Genomic DNA, 27,130 nt, shown 5'->3' on the forward strand with positions numbered 1-27,130 from the left:
GTTATTTGTATTTGTTGCGATTAACTTATTGAAACTGTCTAAAGGGCAGAATGATGCCTCATTTTGTTCAACCTCTCAGCTGAGGCGGCTGGGGCAAAGAACCGTATGTTCCCCAAAAAACTCTACTTCAATTCTTATTAACAGTCATAGAAATAGAAATTCTTTGAAAATCGCAAGACATTGGAGAATGCAGGCATCGATCCCACTACCTCTCACATGCTAAGCAAGCGCTCTACCATTTGAGCTAATTCCCCGATCTGCAAACATTCGCATAAGGTAAAAAACATTTCTCGACAGCAAGCATAGCTTATGGCTTTGATTCTATGTAGCTGGTACAGGTACTTTTAATGGAAAATTTAAATCTCTCTTTGATGTGCAAATATTTATATTCTGAGATTTAAAAACAGAATTCTTGCAAACTGCACATTGAACAATCTACAAAAATGTATTCCAATAAAGTAACTGACACTATCTAATATAGTGAATAATGCATTCCATTGGGCTTAACCTCCCAGCTGCACAGGTTATTTGCAAAGAACTAAATGTTCTCCAACACACTGTAAGCCATTTCTTAATCACTGTCCATAACTGGAAAAATCTGTGAAGAATACAATTCATTGGAGAATGCAGGCATCGATCCCGCTACCTCTCACATGCTAAGCGAGCGCTCTACCATTTGAGCTAATTCCCCTATTTGCAAGAAATTGCATAAGGTAAAAAGAATTTCTCTACAGCAAGCATTGCTTATGGCTTTGATTCTATGTAGCTGGTACAGGTACTTTTAATGGAAAATTGAAATCGGTTTTTGATGGGCAAATATTTGCTACATATTGAAGCCTGGATAGCTCAGCCGGTAGAGCATCAGACTTTTAATCTGAGGGTCCAGGGTTCAAGTCCCTGTTCAGGCGCTATTTCAAATGTGAATGCTTCAATGATACTATTATTTCAGCAAAAGTCAATGATTACTGGAAATCTCTGTGCTAATTTTGATTCTTTACAGAGATTTACAAAATTTGAAGGCTTGTAACCCTGCAAATAGCACGTTTAACAGGTTATTTGTATTTGTTGCGATTAACTTATTGAAACTGTCTAAAGGGCAGAATGATGCCTCATTTTGTTCAACCTCTCAGCTGAGGCGGCTGGGGCAAAGAACCGTATGTTCCCCAAAAAACTCTACTTCAATTCTTATTAACAGTCATAGAAATAGAAATTCTTTGAAAATCGCAAGACAATGGAGAATGCAGGCATCGATCCCGCTACCTCTCACATGCTAAGCGAGCGCTCTACCATTTGAGCTAATTCCCCGATCTGCAAAAATTCGCATAAGGTAAAAAACATTTCTCGACAGCAAGCATAGCTTATGGCTTTGATTCTATGTAGCTGGTACAGGTACTTTTAATGGAAAATTTAAATCTCTCTTTGATGTGCAAATATTTATATTCTGAGATTTAAAAACAGAATTCTTGCAAACTGCACATTGAACAATCTACAAAAATGTATTCCAATAAAGTAACTGACACTATCTAATATAGTGAATAATGCATTCCATTGGGCTTAACCTCCCAGCTGCACAGGTTATTTGCAAAGAACTAAATGTTCTCCAACACACTGTAAGCCATTTCTTAATCACTGTCCATAACTGGAAAAATCTGTGAAGAATACAATTCATTGGAGAATGCAGGCATCGATCCCGCTACCTCTCACATGCTAAGCGAGCGCTCTACCATTTGAGCTTATTCCCCTATTTGCAAGAAATTGCATAAGGTAAAAAGAATTTCTCTACAGCAAGCATTGCTTATGGCTTTGATTCTATGTAGCTGGTACAGGTACTTTTAATGGAAAATTGAAATCGGTTTTTGATGGACAAATAGTTGTTAAAAATTGTAGCCTGGATAGCTCAGCCGGTAGAGCATCAGACTTTTAATCTGAGGGTCCAGGGTTCAAGTCCCTGTTCAGGTATTTCAAATGTGAATGCTTCAATGATACTATTATTTCAGCAAAAGTCAATGATTACTGGAATTTTCTGTGGTAATTTTGATTCTTTACAGAGATTGACAAAATTTGAAGCATTGTAACCCTGCAAGTAGCACGTTTAACAAGTTATTTGTATTTGTTGCGATTAACTTATTGAAACTGTCTAAAGGGCAGAATGATGCCTCATTTTGTTCAACCTCTCAGCTGAGGCGGCTGGGGCAAAGAACCGTATGTTCCCCAAAAAACTCTACTTCAATTCTTATTAACAGTCATAGAAATAGAAATTCTTTGAAAATCGCAAGACAATGGAGAATGCAGGCATCGATCCCGCTACCTCTCACATGCTAAGCGAGCGCTCTACCATTTGAGCTAATTCCCCGATCTGCAAAAATTCGCAAAAGGTAAAAAACATTTTTCGACAGCAAGCATAGCTTATGGCTTTGATTCTATGTAGCTGGTACAGGTACTTTTAATGGAAAATTTGAATCTCTCTTTGATGTGCAAATATTTATATTCTGAGATTTAAAAACAGAATTCTTGCAAACTGCACATTGAACAATCTACAAAAATGTATTCCAATAAAGTAACTGACACTATCTAATATAGTGAATAATGCATTCCATTGGGCTTAACCTCCCAGCTGCACAGGTTATTTGCAAAGAACTAAATGTTCTCCAACACACTGTAAGCCATTTCTTAATCACTGTCCATAACTGGAAAAATCTGTGAAGAATACAATTCATTGGAGAATGCAGGCATCGATCCCGCTACCTCTCACATGCTAAGCGAGCGCTCTACCATTTGAGCTTATTCCCCTATTTGCAAGAAATTGCATAAGGTAAAAAGAATTTCTCTACAGCAAGCATTGCTTATGGCTTTGATTCTATGTAGCTGGTACAGGTACTTTTAATGGAAAATTGAAATCGGTTTTTGATGGGCAAATATTTGTTACATATTGAAGCCTGGATAGCTCAGCCGGTAGAGCATCAGACTTTTAATCTGAGGGTCCAGGGTTCAAGTCCCTGTTCAGGCGGTATTTCAAATGTGAATGCTTCAATGATACTATTATTTCAGCAAAAGTCAATGATTACTGGAAATCTCTGTGCTAATTTTGATTCTTTACAGAGATTTACAAAATTTGAAGCCTTGTAACCCTGCAAATAGCACGTTTAACAGGTTATTTGTATTTGTTGCGATTAACTTATTGAAACTGTCTAAAGGGCAGAATGATGCCTCATTTTGTTCAACCTCTCAGCTGAGGCGGCTGGGGCAAAGAACCGTATGTTCCCCAAAAAACTCTACTTCAATTCTTATTAACAGTCATAGAAATAGAAATTCTTTGAAAATCGCAAGACATTGGAGAATGCAGGCATCGATCCCACTACCTCTCACATGCTTAGCAAGCGCTCTACCATTTGAGCTAATTCCCCGATCTGCAAACATTCGCATAAGGTAAAAAACATTTCTCGACAGCAAGCATAGCTTATGGCTTTGATTCTATGTAGCTGGTACAGGTACTTTTAATGGAAAATTTAAATCTCTCTTTGATGTGCAAATATTTATATTCTGAGATTTAAAAACAGAATTCTTGCAAACTGCACATTGAACAATCTACAAAAATGTATTCCAATAAAGTAACTGACACTATCTAATATAGTGAATAATGCATTCCATTGGGCTTAACCTCCCAGCTGCACAGGTTATTTGCAAAGAACTAAATGTTCTCCAACACACTGTAAGCCATTTCTTAATCACTGTCCATAACTGGAAAAATCTGTGAAGAATACAATTCATTGGAGAATGCAGGCATCGATCCCGCTACCTCTCACATGCTAAGCGAGCGCTCTACCATTTGAGCTTATTCCCCTATTTGCAAGAAATTGCATAAGGTAAAAAGAATTTCTCTACAGCAAGCATTGCTTATGGCTTTGATTCTATGTAGCTGGTACAGGTACTTTTAATGGAAAATTGAAATCGGTTTTTGATGGGCAAATATTTGTTATATATTGAAGCCTGGATAGCTCAGCCGGTAGAGCATCAGACTTTTAATCTGAGGGTCCAGGGTTCAAGTCCCTGTTCAGGCGGTATTTCAAATGTGAATGCTTCAATGATACTATTATTTCAGCAAAAGTCAATGATTACTGGAAATCTCTGTGCTAATTTTGATTCTTTACAGAGATTTACAAAATTTGAAGCCTTGTAACCCTGCAAATAGCACGTTTAACAGGTTATTTGTATTTGTTGCGATTAACTTATTGAAACTGTCTAAAGGGCAGAATGATGCCTCATTTTGTTCAACCTCTCAGCTGAGGCGGCTGGGGCAAAGAACCGTATGTTCCCCAAAAAACTCTACTTCAATTCTTATTAACAGTCATAGAAATAGAAATTCTTTGAAAATCGCAAGACAATGGAGAATGCAGGCATCGATCCCGCTACCTCCCACATGCTAAGCGAGCGCTCTACCATTTGAGCTAATTCCCCGATCTGCAAAAATTCGCATAAGGTAAAAAACATTTCTCGACAGCAAGCATAGCTTATGGCTTTGATTCTATGTAGCTGGTACAGGTACTTTTAATGGAAAATTTAAATCTCTCTTTGATGTGCAAATATTTATATTCTGAGATTTAAAAACAGAATTCTTGCAAACTGCACATTGAACAATCTACAAAAATGTATTCCAATAAAGTAACTGACACTATCTAATATAGTGAATAATGCATTCCATTGGGCTTAACCTCCCAGCTGCACAGGTTATTTGCAAAGAACTAAATGTTCTCCAACACACTGTAAGCCATTTCTTAATCACTGTCCATAACTGGAAAAATCTGTGAAGAATACAATTCATTGGAGAATGCAGGCATCGATCCCGCTACCTCTCACATGCTAAGCGAGCGCTCTACCATTTGAGCTTATTCCCCTATTTGCAAGAAATTGCATAAGGTAAAAAGAATTTCTCTACAGCAAGCATTGCTTATGGCTTTGATTCTATGTAGCTGGTACAGGTACTTTTAATGGAAAATTGAAATCGGTTTTTGATGGGCAAATATTTGCTACATATTGAAGCCTGGATAGCTCAGCCGGTAGAGCATCAGACTTTTAATCTGAGGGTCCAGGGTTCAAGTCCCTGTTCAGGCGCTATTTCAAATGTGAATGCTTCAATGATACTGTTATTTCAGCAAAAGTCAATGATTACTGGAAATCTCTGTGCTAATTTTGATTCTATACAGAGATTTACAAAATTTGAAGGCTTGTAACCCTGCAAATAGCACGTTTAACAGGTTATTTGTATTTGTTGCGATTAACTTATTGAAACTGTCTAAAGGGCAGAATGATGCCTCATTTTGTTCAACCTCTCAGCTGAGGCGGCTGGGGCAAAGAACCGTATGTTCCCCAAAAAACTCTACTTCAATTCTTATTAACAGTCATAGAAATAGAAATTCTTTGAAAATCGCAAGACAATGGAGAATGCAGGCATCGATCCCGCTACCTCTCACATGCTAAGCGAGCGCTCTACCATTTGAGCTAATTCCCCCATCTGCAAAAATTCGCATAAGGTAAAAAACATTTCTCGACAGCAAGCATAGCTTATGGCTTTGATTCTATGTAGCTGGTACAGGTACTTTTAATGGAAAATTTAAATCTCTCTTTGATGTGCAAATATTTATATTCTGAGATTTAAAAACAGAATTCTTGCAAACTGCACATTGAACAATCTACAAAAATGTATTCCAATAAAGTAACTGACACTATCTAATATAGTGAATAATGCATTCCATTGGGCTTAACCTCCCAGCTGCACAGGTTATTTGCAAAGAACTAAATGTTCTCCAACACACTGTAAGCCATTTCTTAATCACTGTCCATAACTGGAAAAATCTGTGAAGAATACAATTCATTGGAGAATGCAGGCATCGATCCCGCTACCTCTCACATGCTAAGCGAGCGCTCTACCATTTGAGCTTATTCCCCTATTTGCAAGAAATTGCATAAGGTAAAAAGAATTTCTCTACAGCAAGCATTGCTTATGGCTTTGATTCTATGTAGCTGGTACAGGTACTTTTAATGGAAAATTGAAATCGGTTTTTGATGGACAAATATTTGCTACATATTGAAGCCTGGATAGCTCAGCCGGTAGAGCATCAGACTTTTAATCTGAGGGTCCAGGGTTCAAGTCCCTGTTCAGGCGGTGTTTCAAATGTGAATGCTTCAATGATACTATTATTTCAGCAAAAGTCAATGATTACTGGAAATCTCTGTGCTAATTTTGATTCTTTACAGAGATTTACAAAATTTGAAGGCTTGTAACCCTGCAAATAGCACGTTTAACAGGTTATTTGTATTTGTTGCGATTAACTTATTGAAACTGTCTAAAGGGCAGAATGATGCCTCATTTTGTTCAACCTCTCAGCTGAGGCGGCTGGGGCAAAGAACCGTATGTTCCCCAAAAAACTCTACTTCAATTCTTATTAACAGTCATAGAAATAGAAATTCTTTGAAAATCGCAAGACAATGTAGAATGCAGGCATCGATCCCGCTACCTCTCACATGCTAAGCGAGCGCTCTACCATTTGAGCTAATTCCCCGATCTGCAAAAATTTGCATAAGGTAAAAAACATTTCTCGACAGCAAGCATAGCTTATGGCTTTGATTCTATGTAGCTGGTACAGGTACTTTTAATGGAAAATTTAAATCTCTCTTTGATGTGCAAATATTTATATTCTGAGATTTAAAAACAGAATTCTTGCAAACTGCACATTGAACAATCTACAAAAATGTATTCCAATAAAGTAACTGACACTATCTAATATAGTGAATAATGCATTCCATTGGGCTTAACCTCCCAGCTGCACAGGTTATTTGCAAAGAACTAAATGTTCTCCAACACACTGTAGGCCATTTCTTAATCACTGTCCATAACTGGAAATTTCTTTGAAAATCGCAAGACATTGGAGAATGCAGGCATCGACCCCCTTACCTCTCACATGCTAAGCGAGCGCTCTACCATTTGTGCTAATTCCCCTATCTGCAAGAAATTGCATAAGGTAAAAATCATTTCTTTACAGCAAGCATTGCTTATGGCTTTGATTCTATGTAGCTGGTACAGGTACTTTTAATGGATAGTTGAAATCCTTTTTGTTTTGGGCAAATAGTTGTTAAAAATTGTAGCCTGGATAGCTCAGCCGGTAGAGCATCAGACTTTTAATCTGAGGGTCCAGGGTTCAAGTCCCTGTTCAGGTATTTCAAATGTGAATGCTTCAATGATACTATTATTTCAGCAAAAGTCAATGATTACTGGAATTTTCTGTGGTAATTTTGATTCTTTAAAGAGATTGACAAAATTTGAAGCATTGTAACCCTGCAAGTAGCACGTTTAACAAGTTATTTGTATTTGTTGCGATTAACTTATTGAAACTGTCTAAAGGGCAGAATGATGCCTCATTTTGTTCAACCTCTCAGCTGAGGCGGCTGGGGCAAAGAACCGTATGTTCCCCAAAAAACTCTACTTCAATTCTTATTAACAGTCATAGAAATAGAAATTCTTTGAAAATCGCAAGACAATGGAGAATGCAGGCATCGATCCCGCTACCTCTCACATGCTAAGCGAGCGCTCTACCATTTGAGCTAATTCCCCGATCTGCAAAAATTTGCATAAGGTAAAAAACATTTCTCGACCGCAAGCATAGCTTATGGCTTTGATTCTATGTAGCTGGTACAGGTACTTTTAATGGAAAATGTAAATCTCTCTTTGATGTGCAAATATTTATATTCTGAGATTTAAAAACAGAATTCTTGCAAACTGCACATTGAACAATCTACAAAAATGTATTCCAATAAAGTAACTGACACTATCTAATATAGTGAATAATGCATTCCATTGGGCTTAACCTCCCAGCTGCACAGGTTATTTGCAAAGAACTAAATGTTCTCCAACACACTGTAGGCCATTTCTTAATCACTGTCCATAACTGGAAAATTCTTTGAAAATCAAAAGACATTGGAGAATGCAGGCATCGACCCCCTTACCTCTCACATGCTAAGCGAGCGCTCTACCATTTGTGCTAATTCCCCTATCTGCAAGAAATTGCATAAGGTAAAAATCATTTCTTTACAGCAAGCATTGCTTATGGCTTTGATTCTATGTAGCTGGTACAGGTACTTTTAATGGATAGTTGAAATCCTTTTTTGTTGGGCAAATAGTTGTTAAAAATTGTAGCCTGGATAGCTCAGCCGGTAGAGCATCAGACTTTTAATCTGAGGGTCCAGGGTTCAAGTCCCTGTTCAGGTATTTCAAATGTGAATGCTTCAATGATACTATTATTTCAGCAAAAGTCAATGATTACTGGAATTTTCTGTGGTAATTTTGATTCTTTAAAGAGATTGACAAAATTTGAAGCATTGTAACCCTGCAAGTAGCACGTTTAACAAGTTATTTGTATTTGTTGCGATTAACTTATTGAAACTGTCTAAAGGGCAGAATGATGCCTCATTTTGTTCAACCTCTCAGCTGAGGCGGCTGGGGCAAAGAACCGTATGTTCCCCAAAAAACTCTTCTTCAATTCTTATTAACAGTCATAGAAATAGAAATTCTTTGAAAATCGCAAGACAATGGAGAATGCAGGCATCGATCCCGCTACCTCTCACATGCTAAGCGAGCGCTCTACCATTTGAGCTAATTCCCCGATCTGCAAAAATTCGCATAAGGTAAAAAACATTTCTCGACCGCAAGCATAGCTTATGGCTTTGATTCTATGTAGCTGGTACAGGTACTTTTAATGGAAAATGTAAATCTCTCTTTGATGTGCAAATATTTATATTCTGAGATTTAAAAACAGAATTCTTGCAAACTGCACATTGAACAATCTACAAAAATGTATTCCAATAAAGTAACTGACACTATCTAATATAGTGAATAATGCATTCCATTGGGCTTAACCTCCCAGCTGCACAGGTTATTTGCAAAGAACTAAATGTTCTCCAACACACTGTAGGCCATTTCTTAATCACTGTCCATAACTGGAAAATTCTTTGAAAATCAAAAGACATTGGAGAATGCAGGCATCGACCCCCTTACCTCTCACATGCTAAGCGAGCGCTCTACCATTTGTGCTAATTCCCCTATCTGCAAGAAATTGCATAAGGTAAAAATCATTTCTTTACAGCAAGCATTGCTTATGGCTTTGATTCTATGTAGCTGGTACAGGTACTTTTAATGGATAGTTGAAATCCTTTTTTGTTGGGCAAATAGTTGTTATGAATTGTAGCCTGGATAGCTCAGCCGGTAGAGCATCAGACTTTTAATCAGAGGGTCCAGGGTTCAAGTCCCTGTTCAGGTATTTCAAATGTGAATGCTTCAATGATACTATTATTTCAGCAAAAGTCAATGATTACTGGAATTTTCTGTGGTAATTTTGATTCTTTACAGAGATTGACAAAATTTGAAGCATTGTAACCCTGCAAGTAGCACGTTTAACAAGTTATTTGTATTTGTTGCGATTAACTTATTGAAACTGTCTAAAGGGCAGAATGATGCCTCATTTTGTTCAACCTCTCAGCTGAGGCGGCTGGGGCAAAGAACCGTATGTTCCCCAAAAAACTCTACTTCAATTCTTATTAACAGTCACAGAAATAGAAATTCTTTGAAAATCGCAAGACAATAGAGAATGCAGGCATCGATCCCGCTACCTCTCACATGCTAAGCGAGCGCTCTACCATTTGAGCTAATTCCCCGATCTGCAAAAATTCGCATAAGGTAAAAAACATTTCTCGACAGCAAGCATAGCTTATGGCTTTGATTCTATGTAGCTGGTACAGGTACTTTTAATGGAAAATTTAAATCTCTCTTTGATGTGCAAATATTTATATTCTGAGATTTAAAAACAGAATTCTTGCAAACTGCACATTGAACAATCTACAAAAATGTATTCCAATAAAGTAACTGACACTATCTAATATAGTGAATAATGCATTCCATTGGGCTTAACCTCCCAGCTGCACAGGTTATTTGCAAAGAACTAAATGTTCTCCAACACACTGTAAGCCATTTCTTAATCACTGTCCATAACTGGAAAAATCTGTGAAGAATACAATTCATTGGAGAATGCAGGCATCGATCCCGCTACCTCTCACATGCTAAGCGAGCGCTCTACCATTTGAGCTTATTCCCCTATTTGCAAGAAATTGCATAAGGTAAAAATAATTTCTCTACAGCAAGCATTGCTTATGGCTTTGATTCTATGTAGCTGGTACAGGTACTTTTAATGGAAAATTGAAATCGGTTTTTGATGGGCAAATATTTGTTACATATTGAAGCCTGGATAGCTCAGCCGGTAGAGCATCAGACTTTTAATCTGAGGGTCCAGGGTTCAAGTCCCTGTTCAGGCGGTATTTCAAATGTGAATGCTTCAATGATACTATTATTTCAGCAAAAGTCAATGATTACTGGAAATCTCTGTGCTAATTTTGATTCTTTACAGAGATTTACAAAATTTGAAGCCTTGTAACCCTGCAAATAGCACGTTTAACAGGTTATTTGTATTTGTTGCGATTAACTTATTGAAACTGTCTAAAGGGCAGAATGATGCCTCATTTTGTTCAACCTCTCAGCTGAGGCGGCTGGGGCAAAGAACCGTATGTTCCCCAAAAAACTCTACTTCAATTCTTATTAACAGTCATAGAAATTGAAATTCTTTGAAAATCGCAAGACATTGGAGAATGCAGGCATCGATCCCACTACCTCTCACATGCTTAGCAAGCGCTCTACCATTTGAGCTAATTCCCCGATCTGCAAACATTCGCATAAGGTAAAAAACATTTCTCGACAGCAAGCATAGCTTATGGCTTTGATTCTATGTAGCTGGTACAGGTACTTTTGATGGAAAATTTGAATCTCTCTTTGATGTGCAAATATTTATGTTCTGAGATTTAAAAACCGAATTCTTGCAAACTGCACATTGAACAATCTACAAAAATGTATTCCAATAAAGTAACTGACACTATCTAATATAGTGAATAATGCATTCCATTGGGCTTAACCTCCCAGCTGCACAGGTTATTTGCAAAGAACTAAATGTTCTCCAACACACTGTAGGCCATTTCTTAATCACTGTCCATAACTGGAAAATTCTTTGAAAATCAAAAGACATTGGAGAATGCAGGCATCGACCCCCTTACCTCTCACATGCTAAGCGAGCGCTCTACCATTTGTGCTAATTCCCCTATCTGCAAGAAATTGCATAAGGTAAAAATCATTTCTTTACAGCAAGCATTGCTTATGGCTTTGATTCTATGTAGCTGGTACAGGTACTTTTAATGGATAGTTGAAATCCTTTTTTGTTGGGCAAATAGTTGTTAAAAATTGTAGCCTGGATAGCTCAGCCGGTAGAGCATCAGACTTTTAATCTGAGGGTCCAGGGTTCAAGTCCCTGTTCAGGTATTTCAAATGTGAATGCTTCAATGATACTATTATTTCAGCAAAAGTCAATGATTACTGGAATTTTCTGTGGTAATTTTGATTCTTTACAGAGATTGACAAAATTTGAAGCATTGTAACCCTGCAAGTAGCACGTTTAACAAGTTATTTGTATTTGTTGCGATTAACTTATTGAAACTGTCTAAAGGGCAGAATGATGCCTCATTTTGTTCAACCTCTCAGCTGAGGCGGCTGGGGCAAAGAACCGTATGTTCCCCAAAAAACTCTACTTCAATTCTTATTAACAGTCACAGAAATAGAAATTCTTTGAAAATCGCAAGGCAATGGAGAATGCAGGCATCGATCCCGCTACCTCTCACATGCTAAGCGAGCGCTCTACCATTTGAGCTAATTCCCCGATCTGCAAAAATTCGCATAAGGTAAAAAACATTTCTCGACAGCAAGCATAGCTTATGGCTTTGATTCTATGTAGCTGGTACAGGTACTTTTAATGGAAAATTTAAATCTCTCTTTGATGTGCAAATATTTATATTCTGAGATTTAAAAACAGAATTCTTGCAAACGCAGAGTTACGTATGTAACTCCGGTTCTATGAATCCTGGATGACCGCCAGAGGCGGTGCATTAAGCACTGGATTTATCCGTCTCGCGCATGCGCAGTTCGAGTACCTATACCAACAAGGTCACATGTGACCCTCGTGACACCGGATTGGCTATATAGCCCGGTGTCGACAGAGGATCTGTTCCCAGAATCTTCTCGCGAACCACGAGACTTCTGAGTGACCTGTAACTCTGGCGGTCATCCAGGATTCATAGAACCGGAGTTACATACGTAACTCTGCGTTCTATTTCATCCTTACTGACCGCCAGAGGCGGTGCATTAAGCACTGGATGGCCAATACCAACAACGTCACGAAGAGTCAAGGTGCTCACCTACTGATCAGAGAAAGCAGAGCTTGGCATCAGGGCCACGCCCATTGGATGGGGAGTGGCAACGTTGACCCGGTAGAACCTGGAGAATGTGCTAGGCGACGCCCATGACGCCGCGGCACAGATGGTCCCCAGGGGCACCCCTCTCAGGGCAGCCCATGATGTGGAGACGCTCCTAGTTGAGTGACACCTCACCCTGGATGGCGGGGGGCGGCCACTGGCCCCGTAGGCGTGTGTTATGGTCTCCACAATCCAGTGGGACAGCCTCTGCTTTGTTAAAGCATGACCCCTGTTAGGGCCACCATGGCAAACAAAAAGCTGCTCCGACTGGCGAATACCGGCGGTAGCAGAAATATAAGCCCTAAGGGCCCGCACCGGGCACAGCAGCTCAGACCCACCCTCCCCAGAAGGGGGGTCAAAGCGTGCTAACTGGATGGGCTGGTTAAGGTGATTGCGTGGCAGGGTCTTTGGCAGGAACGCAACGTTCGGCCATAGAGTGACACCCGAGCCATCAGAGTTCCACCTCAGGCATGTATCACTCACTGATAGGGCATGCAACTCCCCGACCCGCTTGGCAGATGTTATGGCGAGTAAAAAGGCAGCCTTCATAGACAGCCACTTCAAACCCCCTTGACCCAAAGGCTCGAAGGGAGGAGATGACAAGGCTTCCAGCACCAGCGGCAGGTCCCATGCTGGAGACCGCATGGCTGTAGGGGGACGCAGCCTCAAAGCCCCTCTTAGAAAGAGGGACACTAATCTGTGGCGCCCTACCGTGGCGCTGTCAACCCTATCATGTAGGGAGGAGATGGCAGCGACATAGACCCTCAGGGTAGAGTGCGACCGGCCACTATCCAGGAGGGACTGCAGAAATTCCAGCACCGTGGTCACAGCACAATGCACTGGATCCACGGCCCTAGCCGCACACCAGTTGGAGAACAGCTTCCACCTGTTTCCGTACTGCAACCTGGTCGATGGTGCCCTGGCACTCATGACCGTACCCCTGACAGCCGTAGTGCACTCCCTCAGCAGTGGGTCGGGCCCTGCAGTGGCCAAGCCCAGAGCTGTAGGCGAGAGGGGTCGGGATGCCAGATCTGACCCCCCAGCTGGGACAGGAGATCCCTCCTGTCGGGGAGGCGCCATGGCGTGCTGCAGCAGAGCCTGAGCAGCAGTGGATACCAGAGCCTCCCCGGCCAAAAGGGGGCCACCAGAAGGAGCCGGTGGCCCTGCAAAAGGACCCTCTGGAGTGTCGGCAGAATCAAAGGCAATGGTGGGTAGGCATAAAGAGGCCTGTCCGGCCAATCGTGCGCCAGCGCGTCCTGCCCTAAAGGGCTGGACGCTTCTGCCCAGGAGAACCAGAGGGGGCAATGCGCCGACTCCTCCGAGGCATAGAGGTCCACCTCTGCCCTGCCGAAGAGGCCCCACATTGACTCCACCACCTCGGGGTGAAGCCGCCATTCCCCCGGTGGAGGCTTCCGTCGGGAGAGGAAGTCTGCCGCCCGATTCTGGGCCCCCGGCAAATAGACTGCACGTAGGCTGGCCAGACGGGGAGAAGCCCAAGTCAACAGGCTCTGGGATACCCGGAGTAGCCGTGCTGACCTGGTGCCCCCCTGGTGGTTCACCTGCGAAACCGTGGCCATGTTGTCCGACCGGACCAGGACATGCCGGCCTGTCAAATGGGGCAGAAAGCTGGCTAATGCCAGCTGCACAGCCCGGAGTTCCAGCACATTAATGTGTTGTGCCATGTCCCGGCCAGACCACCGTCCCTGCGCAGTCCTGCCCTGCCACACTGCGCCCCATCCCGAGAGGCAGGCATCGGTTGTCACCAACTCCCGGCGTGCCGGGATTGCGCCCATGGGCACGCCTGCCTCCAGATACGCTCTCCTTCTCCATGGGGCCAGAGAGACAAGACACTGCAGGGTCACCTTGACCCTCCTCTGCCTGTGCCACTTGGCATCTAGGTGCAGGCTGTTCAGCCACATTTGGAGTGGGCGCAGGGACAGTAAACCCAGAGGCACCACAGCTGAAGCAGCTGCCAGCTTGCCCAGAAGCTGAAGAAAAAGAATAAAAAGCAGCCTCCTGCCGGCTCTGAAGAGAGGAAGGAGGCGGAGGATGTCGTTCACCCGTCGAGGTGAAAGGTAGGCCTTCATGGCGACCGAGTCCAGGACCAACCCCAGATAGGTAACCCGTTGGGAAGGGTCCAGGCAACTCTTTGTTTGATTCACCGTCAAGCCCAGCCGGGCGACGTGCGACAGCAGGCGGGCCGTGTCCTGGGCCACCTGGGACCTGGAGGGCGCACAGACCAGCCAGTCGTCCAGATACGGCAGGATCTTCATGCCCTGCGTCTGCAGGGGTGCGAGGGCTGCCGCCACAACCCTGGTGAAAACCCTCGGGGAGAGGGAAAGCCCGAAGGGAAGTACCCTGAATTGGTAATGCCTGCCCCGATAGGCAAACCTCAGGAACCGCCTGTGGTGTGCCGCAACCGGCACATGAAAATAGGCGTCCTTTAGGTCTATAGTCGTGAACCACTCCCCCCTGGCAACTACCCTCAGGGTGTCCGCCGAGGTGAGCATGTGAAATGGTAAAATTTTTAAAAACGTGTTCAGGCCCCTTAGGTCTAGAATGGGCCTGAATCCGCCGTCTTTCTTGGTGACCAGAAAGTACGCCGAGTAGAACCCCCCGGGTTGTAACTGAGGGTCCACTGGCTCGATCGCACCCTTGGCCAGGAGGGCGGATAGCTCCTGGGCCAGAGCTGCGGCCTTCGTCGGGTCGCGGACGACTGTCATCCTGACCCGGCCAAAGGCCTGGGGCCGGCGTCGGAACTGTAATTCGTACCCCCGGGTTAAGGTGGAAACCACCCAGGGGTCTATAGTACAGGCAGCCCAATAGCTGATCTGCTGCTGGGAAAAACAGCCGACGACCGGCCCCGTGGTCCTAGCGCCTGGCCCCCCGGCCTCTGTCGGCTCTGGAGGGGTACCGGTGAGGCTCCGCGGCCCGAGGCTGCCCGGGCGATGGGCGGGCGGGGGCGCGAAAGCTATCAGCGGGCTGCTGGGCGGACCGCCGAGACCTGCGTAGGCCCTCCTCTCTTGCTGGGTAAGAGCGTGGTGGCTGGTAGCGGCCCCGGGGGGCAGCCGGGGGGGCTCTAGGCCTGCCAGGAGCGGAGACACTCCTGTGAAGACCTGACAGCTGCAGGTTGGTTTGCCTAGCTTGGGCAGCTCGCTCCAGCGTCTCCAGGGCAGCTGACCCAAACAGCTCCCCCGGTACCACTGGCACGGCTCTAAGGGCCTTCCTGCACGCCTCCGTCAGGGGCGACTGAGCCAACCAAACCTGGCGGCGAGTCTGGACCAGGGTGGACATAACACGCCCCAATTCCCTGGACATGAGGGCAAAGGCCTGTAGGGACGCGTCGCTCAGGTCCTGTGTAGACGGCTCAACTGCAGCTTGTTGCAGCGAGGTCGAGAGCGCCAGCATTAGGTGGGAGAGGGAGTTGCCAATCCGCCCCATACGTGCTGCTGCGTCATAGGCCTTCGAAAGCAGGTCGTCTGTGACCCTGCACTGGGGCCGAGGACACCTGGCATCCGGCCGCAAGGCCTGATCGGGGGTTAGAATGAGGGAGGCAATGGCGGGCTCAACGGGTGGCATGCAACCCAAACCATACTGCGCTGGATCCCGCATGGCAGCCAAGGCCCGAGCACTGGAAGAAGGACGGGGGAGAGCCTTGGCGTCCTTCCAGCAGAGGTGTAGCTCCTTTAAATACTCCTCCGAAGGAGGGACAGAGAAAGGGGCTGTGGCAGGGCTGCGCCTGAAAAAGGCGCTAGGCTTGGCCAAGTCTGCCTGAGGAGCATCGAGCCCCAGGCGAGCCAGGGCCGTACGGATGACGGCCCCAATGGGGTTACCCTCTGTGCTGTGCCCAGAGCTCTGAGTAGAGGAGCGGGAGGCCTCCCCAAAAGCGTTTGAGGATTCCTCCCCCGTGACACCCTCACTGAAGAGGTTGGCTGATGCCGCCAGCGACAGGACATCGTCCGTCCCCGGCACATCCCCCAAGGAAGGGTCAGGCCGGATGTCAGCCACCGCGCCACCTGCCCCAGGTTGCAGGGTCAGGAGGAGTTCCTGTATCCTCTCCATATCGGACGACAAGCGATCCACCTTGGATGCTAGCTCGTCCCTAGCCCTTTTCCTGGGGGGGGGGCCTGCTCTACCCCGACGCCAAGAATGGCCGGGCTGAGCAGGAGGAAGTGGCGCCATTGATGGTAGGTCGACAGCTGCCGGATGTTCCACCGCTGCGAGCCTAGCCAGCCTGAGTGCCAAGGGCATGGAGCCGCAGTTCATACAGGCCCTCTCGGTAAGGCCCTCCCTCAAATGCTCGAAGCCGAGGCAAGAGGGGCAGCGATCATGGCCATCGTCAGGCTCAAGGAGGGCCACACAGGCGCCACACACATGAGCCATCAGCAGAACACTGGGAGAGGGAGCACTGCCTTCACCAGAGAGCTACTAATTCAAGAAGAGCCAAGAAAGTGTTACCGGGAGAGGACGCGAGAGCGCAGTCTTCACCAGCAAGTGACTGGAAAAATAATTACACACTCAAATATACAGCAGTGTTCTCGGGAGAGGACGCGAGAGCACTGTCTTCACCGGTAAGTGACTGAAAAGAAACAAACAAGTGTTACAGGGAGAGGGCGCGAGAGCGCTGCCTTCACCGGTAAGTGACTAAAAAATAAACCCCAACAGTGTTACAGGGAGAGGGCGCGAGAGCGCTGCCTTCACCGGTAAGTGACCGAAAGAAATAAACAACAGTGTTACAGGGAGAGGACGCGAGAACGCTGCCTTCACCGGTAAGTGACTGACTGGAAAAACCTTTTACCAAATAAATTTGGTAACCCAGAACACAGCCGAGCTGTTTCTATAAGGGAGCTATCAGTAGCGAAATTAATCCCAGTAGTGAAAATAACCCCAGCAGTGTTGCCGGGAGAGGACGCGAGAGCGCTGCCTTCACCGGTAAGTGACTGAAACTAAACAAAACCTTGGAAGCTTCTACTTCAGCGCTGTACAGACCAACAGCCCCTGGAGGACGAGTTCACCCGTTGCTCCGACCCTTGGTCGCGAGGCTGCACACAGTCTGGAGCGCGATCCTTTTCAAAAAGCGAATACGCTATCCGCAAGCGGTACTACAACATGCGTCTTTGCGAGAAGATGAAAGGAACAGATCCTCTGTCGACACCGGGCTATATAGCCAATCCGGTGTCACGAGGGTCACATGTGACCTTGTTGGTATAGGTACTCGAACTGCGCATGCGCGAGACGGATAAATCCAGTGCTTAATGCACCGCCTCTGGCGGTCAGTAAGGATGAAATAGAACTGCACATTGAACAATCTACAAAAATGTATTCCAATAAAGTAACTGACACTATCTAATATAGTGAATAATGCATTCCATTGGGCTTAACCTCCCAGCTGCACAGGTTATTTGCAAAGAACTAAATGTTCTCCAACACACTGTAAGCCATTTCTTAATCACTGTCCATAACTGGAAAAATCTGTGAAGAATACAATTCATTGGAGAATGCAGGCATCGATCCCGCTACCTCTCACATGCTTAGCGAGCGCTCTACCATTTGAGCTAATTCCCCGATCTGCAAAAATTCGCATAAGGTAAAAAACATTTCTCGACAGCAAGCATAGCTTATGGCTTTGATTCTATGTAGCTGGTACAGGTACTTTTAATGGAAAATTTAAATCTCTCTTTGATGTGCAAATATTTATATTCTGAGATTTAAAAACAGAATTCTTGCAAACTGCACATTGAACAATCTACAAAAATGTATTCCAATAAAGTAACTGACACTATCTAATATAGTGAATAATGCATTCCATTGGGCTTAACCTCCCAGCTGCACAGGTTATTTGCAAAGAACTAAATGTTCTCCAACACACTGTAGGCCATTTCTTAATCACTGTCCATAACTGGAAAAATCTGTGAAGAATACAATTCATTGGAGAATGCAGGCATCGATCCCGCTACCTCTCACATGCTAAGCGAGCGCTCTACCATTTGAGCTAATTCCCCTATTTGCAAGAAATTGCATAAGGTAAAAAGAATTTCTCTACAGCAAGCATTGCTTATGGCTTTGATTCTATGTAGCTGGTACAGGTACTTTTAATGGAAAATTGAAATCGGTTTTTGATGGGCAAATATTTTTTACATATTGAAGCCTGGATAGCTCAGCCGGTAGAGCATCAGACTTTTAATCTGAGGGTCCAGGGTTCAAGTCCCTGTTCAGGCGGTATTTCAAATGTGAATGCTTCAATGATACTATTATTTCAGCAAAAGTCAATGATTACTGGAAATCTCTGTGCTAATTTTGATTCTTTACAGAGATTTACAAAATTTGAAGGCTTGTAACCCTGCAAATAGCACGTTTAACAGGTTATTTGTATTTGTTGCGATTAACTTATTGAAACTGTCTAAAGGGCAGAATGATGCCTCATTTTGTTCAACCTCTCAGCTGAGGCGGCTGGGGCAAAGAACCGTATGTTCCCCAAAAAACTCTACTTCAATTCTTATTAACAGTCATAGAAATAGAAATTCTTTGAAAATCGCAAGACATTGGAGAATGCAGGCATCGATCCCACTACCTCTCTCATGCTTAGCAAGCGCTCTACCATTTGAGCTAATTCCCCGATCTGCAAACATTCGCATAAGGTAAAAAACATTTCTCGACAGCAAGCATAGCTTATGGCTTTGATTCTATGTAGCTGGTACAGGTACTTTTGATGGAAAATTTGAATCTCTCTTTGATGTGCAAATATTTATGTTCTGAGATTTAAAAACCGAATTCTTGCAAACTGCACATTGAACAATCTACAAAAATGTATTCCAATAAAGTAACTGACACTATCTAATATAGTGAATAATGCATTCCATTGGGCTTAACCTCCCAGCTGCACAGGTTATTTGCAAAGAACTAAATGTTCTCCAACACACTGTAGGCCATTTCTTAATCACTGTCCATAACTGGAAAATTCTTTGAAAATCGCAAGACATTGGAGAATGCAGGCATCGACCCCCTTACCTCTCACATGCTAAGCGAGCGATCTACCATTTGTGCTAATTCCCCTATCTGCAAGAAATTGCATAAGGTAAAAATCATTTCTTTACAGCAAGCATTGCTTATGGCTTTGATTCTATGTAGCTGGTACAGGTACTTTTAATGGATAGTTGAAATCCTTTTTTGTTGGGCAAATAGTTGTTACAAATTGTAGCCTGGATAGCTCAGCCGGTAGAGCATCAGGTTTTTAATCTGAGGGTCCAGGGTTCAAGTCCCTGTTCAGGTATTTCAAATGTGAATGCTTCAATGATACTATTATTTCAGCAAAAGTCAATGATTACTGGAAATCTCTGTGTTAATTTTGATTCTTTACAGAGATTTACAAAATTTGAAGCCTTGTAACCCTGCAAATAGCACGTTTAACAGGTTATTTGTATTTGTTGAGATTAACTTATTGAAACTGTCTAAAGGGCAGAATGATGCCTCATTTTGTTCAACCTCTCAGCTGAGGCGGCTGGGGCAAAGAACCGTATGTTCCCCAAAAAACTCTACTTTAATTCTTATTAACAGTCATAGAAATAGAAATTCTTTGAAAATCGCAAGACATTGGAGAATGCAGGCATCGATCCCGCTACCTCTCACATGCGAAGCGAGCACTCTACCATTTGAGCTAATTCCCCGATCTGCAAGAATTTGCATGAGGTAAAGAACATTTCTCGACAGCAATCATAGCTTATGGCTTTGATTCTATGTAGCTGGTACAGGTACTTTTAATGGAAAATTTAAATCTCTCTTTGATGCGCAAATATTTATATTCTGAGATTTAAAAACAGAATTCTTGCAACCTGCACATTGAACAATCTACAAAAATGTATTCCAATAAAGTAACTGACACTATCTAATATAGTGAATAATGCATTCCATTGGGCTTAACCTCCCAGCTGCACAGGTTATTTGCAAAGAACTAAATGTTCTCCAACACACTGTTGGCCATTTCTTAATCACTGTCCATAACTGGAAAATTCTTTGAAAATCGCAAGACAATGGAGAATGCAGGCATCGATCCTGCTACCTCTCACATGCTAAGCGAGCGCTCTACCATTTGTGCTAATTCCCCTATCTGTAATAAATTGCATAAGGTAAAAATCATTTCTCTACAGCAAGCATTGCTTATGGCTTTGATTCTATGTAGCTGGTACAGGTACTTTTAATGGAAAATTGAAATCCGATTTTTATGGGCAAAATATTTGATAGACATTGAAGCCTGGATAGCTCAGCCGGTAGAGCATCAGACATTTAATCTGAGGGTCCAGGGTTCAAGTCCCTGTGCAGGCGGTATTTAAAATGTGAATGCTTAAATGATACAATTATTTCAGCAAAAGTCAATGATTACTGGAATCCTCTGTGGTAATTTTGATTCTTTACAGAGATTTACAAAATTTGAAGCCTTGTAACCCTGCAAATAGCACGTTTAACAAGTTATTTGTATTTGTTGCGATTAACTTATTGAAACTGTATAAAGGGCAGAATGATGCCTCATTCTGTTCAACCTCTCAGCTGAGGCGGCTGGGGCAAAGAACCGTATGTTCCCCAAAAAACTCTACTTCAATTCTTATCAACAGTCATAGAAATTGAAATTCTTTGAAAATCGCAAGACATTGGAGAATGCAGGCATCGATCCCTCTACCTCTCACATGCGAAGCGAGCGCTCTACCATTTGAGCTAATTCCCCGATCTGCAAGTATTTGCATAAGGTAAAAAACATATCTCGACAGCAAGCATAGCTTATGGCTTTGATTCTATGTAGCTGGTACAGGTACTTTTAATGGAAAATTTAAATCTCTCTTTGATGTGCAAATATTTATATTCTGAGATTTAAAAACAGAATTCTTGCAAACTGCACATTGAACAATCTACAAAAATGTATTCCAATAAAGTAACTGACACTATCTAATATAGTGAATAATGCATTCCATTGGGCTTAACCTCCCAGCTGCACAGGTTATTTGCAAAGAACTAAATGTTCTCCAACACACTGTAGGCCATTTCTTAATCATTGTCCATAACTGGAAAATTCTTTGAAAATCGCAAGACAATGGAGAATGCAGGCATCGACCCCCTTACCTCTCACATGCTAAGCGAGCGCTCTACCATTTGTGCTAAGTCCCCTATCTACAAGAAATTGCATAAGGTAAAAATGATTTCTCTACAGCAAGCATTGCTTATGGCATTGATTCTATGTAGCTGGTACAGGTACTTTTAATGGAAAATTGAAATCCGTCTTTTATGGGCAAATATTTGATAGACATTGAAGCCTGGATAGCTCAGCCGGTAGAGCATCAGACATTTAATCTGAGGGTCCAGGGTTCAAGTCCCTGTTCAGGTGGTATTTCAAATGTGAATGCTTCAATGATACTATTACTTCAGCAAAAGTCAATGATTACTGGAATTCTCTGTGTAAATTTTGATTCTTTACAGAGACTTACAAAATTTGAAGCCTTGTAACCCTGCAAATAGCACGTTTAACAAGTTATTTGTATTTGTTGCGATTAATTTATTGAAACTGTCTAAAGGGCAGAATGATGCCTCATTTTGTTCAACCTCTCAGCTGAGGCGGCTGGGGCAAAGAACCGTATGTTCCCCAAAAAACTCCACTTCAATTCTTATTAACAGTCATAGAGATAGAAATTCTTTGAAAATCGAAAGACATTGGAGAATGCAGGCATCGATCCCGCTACCTCTCACATGCTAAGCGAGCGCTCTACCATTTGAGCTAATTCCCCGATCTGCAAGAATTCGCATAAGGTAAAAAACATTTCTCGACAGCAAGCATAGCTTATGGCTTTGATTCTATGTAGCTGGTACAGGTACTTTTAATGGAAAATTTAAATCTCTTTTTGATGTGCAAATATTTATATTCTGAGATTTAAAAACAGAATTCTTGCAAACTGCACATTGAACAATCTACAAAAATGAATGCCAATAAAGTAACTGACACTATCTAATATAGTGAATAATGCATTCCATTGGGCTTAACCTCCCAGCTGCACAGGTTATTTGCAAAGAACCAAATGTTCTCCAACACACTGTAGGCCATTTCTTAATCACTGTCCATAACTGGAAAATTCTTTGAAAATCGCAAGACAATGGAGAATGCAGGCATCGACCCCGCTACCTCTCACATGCTAAGCGAGCGCTCTACCATTTGAGCTAATTCCCCTCATTGAAAGACATCGCATAAGGTAAAAAACAGTTCCCTACAGCAAGCATTGCTTATGGCTTTGATTCTATGTAGCTGGTACAGGTACTTTTAATGGAAAATTTAAATCCGTTTTTGATGTGCAAATATTTGTTACATATTGAAGCCTGGATAGCTCAGCCGGTAGAGCATCAGACTTTTAATCTGAGGGTGCAGGGTTCAAGTCCCTGTTCAGGGGATATTTCAAATGTGAATGCTTCAATGATACTATTATTTCAGCAAAAGGCAATGATTACTGGAATTCTCTGTGTTAATTTAGATTCTTTACAGAGATTTACAAAATTTGAAGCCTTGAAACCCTGCAAATAGCACGTTTAACAAGTTATTTGTATTTGTTGCGATTAATTTATTGAAACTATCTAAAGGGCAGAATGATGCCTCATTTTGTTCAACCTCTCAGCTGAGGCGGCTGGGGCAGAGAACCGTATGTTCCCCAAAAAACTCCACTTCAATTCTTATTAAAAGTCATAGAAATAGAAATTCGTTGAAAATCGAAAGACATTGGAGAATGCAGGCATCGATCCTGCTACCTCTCACATGCTAAGCGAGCGCTCTACCATTTGAGCTAATTCCCCGATCTGCAAGAATTCGCATAAGGTAAAAAACATTTCTCGACAGCAAGCATAGCTTATGGCTTTGATTCTATGTAGCTGGTACAGGTACTTTTAATGGAAAATTTAAATCTCTTTTTGATGTGCAAATATTTATATTCTGAGATTTAAAAACAGAATTCTTGCATTGAACAATCATTGAACAATCTACAAAAATGTATTCCAATAAAGTAACTGACACTATCTAATATAGTGAATAATGCATTCCATTGGGCTTAACCTCCCAGCTGCACAGGTTATTTGCAAAGAACCAAATGTTCTCCAACACACTGTAGGCCATTTCTTAATCACTGTCCATAACTGGAAAATTCTTTGAAAATCGCAAGACATTGGAGAATGCAGGCATCGACCCCCTTACCTCTCACATGCTAAGCGAGCGCTCTACCAGTTGTGCTAATTCCCCTATCTGCAAGAAATTGCATGAGGTAAAAATCATTTCTCTACAGCAAGCATTGCTTATGGCTTTGATTCTATGTAGCTGGTACAGGTACTTTTAATGGAAAATTGAAATCCGTTTTTGATGGGCAAATATTTGTTAAATATTGAAGCCTGGATAGCTCAGCCGGTAGAGCATCAGACTTTTAATCTGAGGGTCCAGGGTTCAAGTCCCTGTTCAGGCGATATTTCAAATGTGAATGCTTCGAGCTAATTCCCCTCATTGAAAGACATCGCATAAGGTAAAAAACAGTTCCCTACAGCAAGCATTGCTTATGGCTTTGATTCTATGTAGCTGGTACAGGTACTTTTAATGGAAAATTTAAATCCGTTTTTGATGGGCAAATATTTGTTACAATATGAAGCCTGGATTGCTCAGCCGGTAGAGCATCAGACTTTTAATCTGAGGGTCCAGGGTTCAAGTCCCTGTTCAGGCGATATTTCAAATGTGAATGCTTCAATGATACTATTATTTCAGCAAAAGTCAATGATTACTGGAATTCTCTGTGGTAATTTTGATTCTTTACAGAGATTTACAAAATTTGAAGCCTTGTAACCCTGCAAATAACACGTTTAACAAGTTATTTGTATTTGTTGCGATTAACTTATTGAAACTGTATAAAGGGCAGAATGATGCCTCATTCTGTTCAACCTCTCAGCTGAGGCGGCTGGGGCAAAGAACCGTATGTTCCCCAAAAAACTCTACTTCAATTCTTATTAACAGTCATAGAAATTGAAATTCTTTGAAAATCGCAAGACATTGGAGAATGCAGGCATCGATCCCGCTACCTCTCACATGCGAAGCGAGCGCTCTACCATTTGAGCTAATTCCCCGATCTGCAAGATTTTGCATAAGGTAAAAAACATTTCTCGACAGCAAGCATAGCTTATGGCTTTGATTCTATGTAGCTGGTACAGGTAATTTTAATGGAAAATTTAAATCTCTCTTTGATGTGCAAATATTTATATTCTGAGATTTAAAAACAGAATTCTTGCAAACTGCACATTGAACAATCTACAAAAATGTATTCCAATAAAGTAACTGACACTATCTAATATAGTGAATAATGCATTCCATTGGGCTTAACCTCCCAGCTGCACAGGTTATTTGCAAAGAACTAAATGTTCTCCAACACACTGTAGGCCATTTCTTAATCATTGTCCATAACTGGAAAATTCTTTGAAAATCACAAGATATTGGAGAATGCAGGCATCGACCCCCTTACCTCTCACATGCTAAGCGAGCGCTCTACCATTTGTGCTAATTCCCCTATCTACAAGAATTTGCATAAGGTAAAAATCATTTCTCTACAGCAAGCATTGCTTATGGCTTTGATTCTATGTAGCTGGTACAGGTACTTTTAATGGAAAATTGAAATCCGTTTTTTATGGGCAAATATTTGCTAGACATTGAAGCCTGGATAGCTCAGCTGGTGGAGCATCAGACATTTAATCTGAGGGTCCAGGGTTCAAGTCCCTGTTCAGGTGGTATTTAAAATGTGAATGCTTCAATGATACAATTATTTCAGCAAAAGTCAATGATTACTGGAATACTCTGTGGTAATTTTGATTCTTTACAGAGATTTACAAAATTTGAAGCCTTGTTACCCTGCAAATAGCACGTTTAACAAGTTATTTGTAATTGTTGCGATTAACTTATTGAAAGTGTCTGAAGGGCAGGATGATGCCTCATTTTGTTCAACCTCTCAGCTGAGGCGGCTGGGGCAAAGAACCGTATGTTCCCCAAAAAACTCTACCTCAATTCTTATTAACAGTCATAGAAATAGAAATTCTTTGAAAATCGCAAGACATTGGAGAATGCAGGCATCGATCCCGCTACCTCTCACATGCTAAGCGAGCACTCTACCAAATTAGCTAAATCCCCGTTCTGCAAGAATTCGCATAAGGTAAAAAACATTTCTCGACAGCAAGCATAGCTTATGGCTTTGATTCTATGTAGCTGGTACAGGTACTTTTAATGGAAAATTTAAATCTCTTTTTGATGTGCAAATATTTATATTCTGAGATTTAAAAACAGAATTCTTGCAAACTGCACATTGAACAATCTACAAAAATGTATTCCAATAAAGTAACTGACACTATCTAATATAGTGAATAATGCATTCCATTGGGCTTAACCTCCCAGCTGCACAGGTTATTTGCAAAGAACCAAATGTTCTCCAACACACTGTAGGCCATTTCTTAATCACTGTCCATAACTGGAAAATTCTGTGAAGAATGTAATTCATTGGAGAATGCAGGCATCGATCCCGCTACCTCTCACATGCTAAGCGAGCACTCTACCATTTGAGCTAATTCCCCACAGTGAAAGACATCGCATAAGGTAAAAAACAGTTCCCTACAGCAAGCATTGCTTATGGCTTTGATTCTATGTAGCTGGTACAGGTACTTTTAATGGAAAATTTAAATCCGTTTTTGATGGGCAAATATATGTTACAAAATGAAGCCTGGATTGCTCAGCCGGTAGAGCATCAGACTTTTAATCTGAGGGTCCAGGGTTCAAGTCCCTGTTCAGGCGGTATTTCAAATGTGAATGCTTCAATGATACTATTATTTCAGCAAAAGTCAATGATTACTGGAATACTCTGTGGTAATTTTGATTCTTTACAGAGATTTACAAAATTTGGAGCCTTGTTACCCTGCAAATAGCACGTTTAACAAGTTATTTGTAATTGTTGCGATTAACTTATTGAAAGTGTCTGAAGGGCAGAATGATGCCTCATTTTGTTCAACCTCTCAGCTGAGGCGGCTGGGGCAAAGAACCGTATGTTCCCCAAAAAACTCTACCTCAATTCTTATTAACAGTCATAGAAATAGAAATTCTTTGGAAATCGCAAGACATTGGAGAATGCAGGCATCGATCCCGCTACCTCTCACATGCTAAGCGAGCACTCTACCAATTTAGCTAATTCCCCGTTCTGCAAGAAATCGCATAAGGTAAAAAACATTTCTCGACAGCAAGCATAGCTTATGGCTTTGATTCTATGTAGCTGGTACAGGTACTTTTAATGGAAAATTTAAATCTCTTTTTGATGTGCAAATATTTATATTCTGAGATTTAAAAACAGAATTCTTGCAAACTGCACATTGAACAATCTACAAAAATGTATTCCAATAAAGTAACTGACACTATCTAATATAGTGAATAATGCATTCCATTGGGCTTAACCTCCCAGCTGCACAGGTTATTTGCAAAGAACCAAATGTTCTCCAACACACTGTAGGCCATTTCTTAATCACTGTCCATAACTGGAAAATTCTGTGAAGAATGCAATTCATTGGAGAATGCAGGCATCGCCCCCCTTACCTCTCACATGCTAAGCGAGCGCTCTACCATTTGAGCTAATTCCCCTCATTGAAAGACATCGCATAAGGTAAAAAACAGTTCCCTACAGCAAGCATTGCTTATGGCTTTGATTCTATGTAG

General features: G+C 42.3%; 21 non-coding genes across 21 annotated transcripts; 20 read left to right on the forward strand and 1 right to left on the reverse strand.

Moving 5' to 3' along the window:
• The first annotated feature begins 835 nt into the window (after positions 1-835).
• trnak-uuu (transfer RNA lysine (anticodon UUU)) lies at positions 836-908 on the forward strand. The gene has a single exon. It is a non-coding gene; the product is annotated as a tRNA-Lys (tRNA).
• Positions 909-1,886: 978 nt separating this feature from the next.
• On the forward strand, positions 1,887-1,959 carry trnak-uuu (transfer RNA lysine (anticodon UUU)). The gene has a single exon. It is a non-coding gene; the product is annotated as a tRNA-Lys (tRNA).
• A 975-nt stretch (positions 1,960-2,934) lies between these two features.
• On the forward strand, positions 2,935-3,007 carry trnak-uuu (transfer RNA lysine (anticodon UUU)). Its single transcript has one exon. It is a non-coding gene; the product is annotated as a tRNA-Lys (tRNA).
• Positions 3,008-3,985: 978 nt separating this feature from the next.
• trnak-uuu (transfer RNA lysine (anticodon UUU)) lies at positions 3,986-4,058 on the forward strand. The gene has a single exon. It is a non-coding gene; the product is annotated as a tRNA-Lys (tRNA).
• Positions 4,059-5,036: 978 nt separating this feature from the next.
• Positions 5,037-5,109, forward strand: trnak-uuu (transfer RNA lysine (anticodon UUU)). The gene has a single exon. It is a non-coding gene; the product is annotated as a tRNA-Lys (tRNA).
• Positions 5,110-6,087: 978 nt separating this feature from the next.
• Positions 6,088-6,160, forward strand: trnak-uuu (transfer RNA lysine (anticodon UUU)). Its single transcript has one exon. It is a non-coding gene; the product is annotated as a tRNA-Lys (tRNA).
• Positions 6,161-7,139: 979 nt separating this feature from the next.
• Positions 7,140-7,212, forward strand: trnak-uuu (transfer RNA lysine (anticodon UUU)). Its single transcript has one exon. It is a non-coding gene; the product is annotated as a tRNA-Lys (tRNA).
• Positions 7,213-8,187: 975 nt separating this feature from the next.
• On the forward strand, positions 8,188-8,260 carry trnak-uuu (transfer RNA lysine (anticodon UUU)). The gene has a single exon. It is a non-coding gene; the product is annotated as a tRNA-Lys (tRNA).
• A 975-nt stretch (positions 8,261-9,235) lies between these two features.
• On the forward strand, positions 9,236-9,308 carry trnak-uuu (transfer RNA lysine (anticodon UUU)). Its single transcript has one exon. It is a non-coding gene; the product is annotated as a tRNA-Lys (tRNA).
• Positions 9,309-10,283: 975 nt separating this feature from the next.
• On the forward strand, positions 10,284-10,356 carry trnak-uuu (transfer RNA lysine (anticodon UUU)). The gene has a single exon. It is a non-coding gene; the product is annotated as a tRNA-Lys (tRNA).
• A 978-nt stretch (positions 10,357-11,334) lies between these two features.
• Positions 11,335-11,407, forward strand: trnak-uuu (transfer RNA lysine (anticodon UUU)). The gene has a single exon. It is a non-coding gene; the product is annotated as a tRNA-Lys (tRNA).
• A 7,132-nt stretch (positions 11,408-18,539) lies between these two features.
• trnak-uuu (transfer RNA lysine (anticodon UUU)) lies at positions 18,540-18,612 on the forward strand. Its single transcript has one exon. It is a non-coding gene; the product is annotated as a tRNA-Lys (tRNA).
• Positions 18,613-19,590: 978 nt separating this feature from the next.
• On the forward strand, positions 19,591-19,663 carry trnak-uuu (transfer RNA lysine (anticodon UUU)). Its single transcript has one exon. It is a non-coding gene; the product is annotated as a tRNA-Lys (tRNA).
• A 976-nt stretch (positions 19,664-20,639) lies between these two features.
• trnak-uuu (transfer RNA lysine (anticodon UUU)) lies at positions 20,640-20,712 on the forward strand. The gene has a single exon. It is a non-coding gene; the product is annotated as a tRNA-Lys (tRNA).
• A 978-nt stretch (positions 20,713-21,690) lies between these two features.
• Positions 21,691-21,763, forward strand: trnak-uuu (transfer RNA lysine (anticodon UUU)). Its single transcript has one exon. It is a non-coding gene; the product is annotated as a tRNA-Lys (tRNA).
• A 978-nt stretch (positions 21,764-22,741) lies between these two features.
• On the forward strand, positions 22,742-22,814 carry trnak-uuu (transfer RNA lysine (anticodon UUU)). Its single transcript has one exon. It is a non-coding gene; the product is annotated as a tRNA-Lys (tRNA).
• Positions 22,815-23,138: 324 nt separating this feature from the next.
• trnaa-agc (transfer RNA alanine (anticodon AGC)) lies at positions 23,139-23,211 on the reverse strand. The gene has a single exon. It is a non-coding gene; the product is annotated as a tRNA-Ala (tRNA).
• A 583-nt stretch (positions 23,212-23,794) lies between these two features.
• trnak-uuu (transfer RNA lysine (anticodon UUU)) lies at positions 23,795-23,867 on the forward strand. Its single transcript has one exon. It is a non-coding gene; the product is annotated as a tRNA-Lys (tRNA).
• A 179-nt stretch (positions 23,868-24,046) lies between these two features.
• trnak-uuu (transfer RNA lysine (anticodon UUU)) lies at positions 24,047-24,119 on the forward strand. Its single transcript has one exon. It is a non-coding gene; the product is annotated as a tRNA-Lys (tRNA).
• A 978-nt stretch (positions 24,120-25,097) lies between these two features.
• trnak-uuu (transfer RNA lysine (anticodon UUU)) lies at positions 25,098-25,170 on the forward strand. The gene has a single exon. It is a non-coding gene; the product is annotated as a tRNA-Lys (tRNA).
• Positions 25,171-26,148: 978 nt separating this feature from the next.
• Positions 26,149-26,221, forward strand: trnak-uuu (transfer RNA lysine (anticodon UUU)). Its single transcript has one exon. It is a non-coding gene; the product is annotated as a tRNA-Lys (tRNA).
• The last annotated feature ends 909 nt before the right edge of the window (positions 26,222-27,130 follow it).

Source organism: Gadus morhua, chromosome 17, assembly GCF_902167405.1.
Source record: "Gadus morhua chromosome 17, gadMor3.0, whole genome shotgun sequence".
Classification (NCBI taxonomy): Eukaryota; Metazoa; Chordata; class Actinopteri; order Gadiformes; family Gadidae; genus Gadus; species Gadus morhua.